The sequence below is a fragment of the Schistocerca gregaria genome, chromosome 3 (genome assembly GCF_023897955.1).
Source record: "Schistocerca gregaria isolate iqSchGreg1 chromosome 3, iqSchGreg1.2, whole genome shotgun sequence".
In the NCBI taxonomy this organism is placed as follows: domain Eukaryota; kingdom Metazoa; phylum Arthropoda; class Insecta; order Orthoptera; family Acrididae; genus Schistocerca; species Schistocerca gregaria.
Window position 1 is genome coordinate 429,668,220 of NC_064922.1, and position 3,532 is coordinate 429,671,751.

Sequence of the window (3,532 nt, forward strand, 5' to 3'; positions counted from 1 at the left end):
ACATCCTTTTGAATCTGCTTAGTGTAGTCATCTCTTGGTCTCCCTCTACGATTTTTACCCTCCATGCTGCCCTCTAATACTAAATTGGTGATCCCTTGATGCCTCAGAACATGTCCTACCAATCGATCCCTTCTTCTGGTCAAGTTGTGCCACAAACTTCTCTTCTCCCCAATCCTATTCAGTACTTCCTCATTAGTTATGTGATCTACCCATCTAATCTTCAGCATTCTTCTGTAGCACCACATTTCGAAAGCTTCTATTCTCTTCTTGTCCAAACTAGTTATCGTCCATGTTTCACATCCATGCATGGCTACATTCCATATAAATACTTTCAGAAATGACTTCCTGACACTTAAATCTATACTCGATGTTAACAAATTTCTCTTCTTCATAAACGCTTTCCTTGCCATTGGTAGTCTACATTTTATATCCTCTCTACTTCGACCATGATCAGTTATTTTGCTCCCCAAATAGCAAAACTCCTTTACTACTTTAAGTGTCTCATTTCCTAATCTAATTCCCTCAGCATCACCCAACTTAATTCGACTACATTCCATTTTCCTCCTTTCAAGACACTATCCATTCCGTTCAACTGCTCTTCCAAGTCCTTTGCTGTCTCTGACAGAATTACGATGTCATCGGCGAACCTCAACATTTTTATTTCTTCTCCATGGATTTTAATACCTACTCCAAATTTTTCTTTTGTTTCTTTCACTGCTTGCTCAATATACAGATTGAATAACATCGGGGAGAGACTACAACCCTGTCTCGCTCCCTTCCCAACCACTGCTTCCCTTTCATGTCCCTCGACTCTTCATAACTGCCATCTGGTTTCTGTACAAATTGTAAATAGCCATTCGCTCCCTGTATTTTTCCCCTGCTACCTTCAGAATTTGAAAGAGAGTATTCTAATCAACACTGTCAAAAGCTTTCTCTAAGTCTACAAATGATAGAAACGTAGGTTTGTCCTTCTTTAATCTAGCTTCTAAGATAAGTCGTAGCGACAGCATTGCCTCACATGTTCCAACATTTCTACGGAATCCAAACTGATCTTCCCCGAGGTCGGTTTCTACTAGTTTTTCCATTCGTCTGTAAAGAATTCGCGTTAGTATTTTGCAGCTGTGACTTATTAAACTGATAGTTCTGTAATTTTCACATATGTCAACACCTCCTTTCTTTGTGATTGGAATTATTATATTATTCTTGAAGTCTGAGGGTATTTCGCCTGTCTCATACATCTTGCTCACTAGATGGTAGAGTTTTGTCAGGATTGGCTCTCCCAAGGCCGTCAGTAGTCCCAATGGAATGTTGTCTACTCCAGGGGCCTTGTTTCGACTCAGATCTTTCAGTGCTCTGTCAAACACTTCTCGCACTATCGTATCTCCCATTTCATCTTCATCTACATCCTCTTCCATTTCCATAATATTGTCCTCAAGTACATCGCCCTTGTATAGACCCTCTATATACTCCTTCCACCTTTCTGCTTTCCCTTCTTTGCTTAGAACTGGGTTTCCATCTGAGCTCTTGATGTACATACAAGTGGTTCTTTTATCTCCAAAGGTCTCTTTAATTTTTCTGTAGGCAGTATCTATCTTACCCCTAGTGAGGTAAGCCTCTACATCCTTACATTTGTCCTCTAGCCATCCCTGCTTAGCTATTTTGCACTTCCTATCGATCTCATTTTTGAGACGTCTGTATTCCTTTTTGCCTGCATCATTTACTGCATTTTTATATTTTCTCCTTTCATCAATTAAATTCAATATTTCTTCTGTTACCCAAGGATTTCTACTAGCCTTCGTCTTTTTACCTACTTGATCCTCTGCTGCCTTCACTACTTCATCCCTCAAAGCTACCCATTCTTCTTCTACTGTATTTCTGTCCCCCATTCCTGTCAATTGCTTCCTTATGCTCTCCCTGAAACTCTGTACAACCTCTGGATCTTTTAGTTTATCCAGGTCCCATCTCCTTAAATTTCGACCTTTTTGCAGTTTCTTTAGTTTTAATCTACAGGTCATGACCAATAGATTGTGGTCAGAGTCCACATCTGCCCCTGGAAATGTCTTACAATTTAAAACCTGGTTCCTAAATCTCTGTCTTACCATTATAAATCTATCTGCAACCTGTCAGTATCTCCAGGCTTCTTCCATGTATACAGCCTTCTTTTATGGTTCTTGAACCAAGTGTTAGCTATGATTAAGTTGTGCTCTGAGCAAAATTCTACCAGGCGGCTTCCTCTTTCATTTCTTTGCCCCAGTCCATATTCACCTACTATGTTTCCTTCTCTCCCTTTTCCTAGTACCGAATTCCAGTCACACATGACTATTAAATTTTCATCACCCTTCACTATCTGAATAATTTCTTTTATTTGATCATACGTTTCTTCAATTTCTTCGTCATCTGTAGAGCTAGTTGGCACATAAACTTGTACTACTGTAGTAGGTGTGGGCTTCGTATCTATCTTGGCCACAATAATGCGGTCACTATGTTGTTTGTAATAGCTTACCCGCATTCCTATTTTCCTATTCATTATTAAACCTACTCCTGCATTACCCCCATTTGATTTTGTGTTTATAACCCTGTAGTCACCTGACCAGAAGTCTTGCTCCTCCTGCCACCGAACTTCACTAATTCCCACTACATCGAACTTAAACCTATCCATTTCCCTTTTTAAATTTTCTAACCTACCTGCCCAATTAAGGGATCTGATATTCCACATTCCGATCCGTAGAACGCCAGTTTTCTTTCTTCTGATAACGACATCCTCTTGAGTAGTCCCCGCCTGGAGATCCGAATGGGGGACTATTTTACCTCCGGAATATTTCACCCAAGAGGACGCCATCATCATCTGATCATACAGTAAAGCTACATGCCCTCGGGAAAGATTACGGCCGTAGTTTCCCCTAGCTTTCAGCTGTTCGCAGTACCAGCACAGCAAGGCCATTTTGGTTAGTGTTACAAGGCCAGATCAGTCAATCATCCAGACTGTTGCCTCTGCAACTACTGAAAAGGCTGCTGCCTCTCTTCAGGAACCACACATTTGTCTGACCTCTCAACAGATACCCCTCCGTTGTGGTTGCACCTACGGTACGGCTACCTGTATCGCTGAGGCACGCAAGCCTCCCCACCAACGGCAAGGTCCATGGTTCATGGGGGGAGGACCAAAAACATACGTTTTTGGTATTAGGTGCATTGTGCAGCCACCTAATGCCAGGTACGCCATATCAGCAACCTCAGTAGCCATTAGACATCGTGAGAGAGCAGAATGGGGCAGTCTGCGGAACTCAGAGACTTCGAATGTAGTCAGGTGATTGGGTGTCACTTGTGTCATACATCTGTATGCCAGATTTCCACACTCTTAGACATCCCTAAGACCACTGTTTCCAGTGTGATAGTGAAGTGGAAATGTGAAGGGACATGTACAACACAAAAGCGTATAGGCTGACCTCGTCTGTTGACTGACAGAGACTGCTGACTGTTGAAGAGGGTCTTTATGTGTGATAGGCAGACATCTATCCAGACAATCATATAGCAG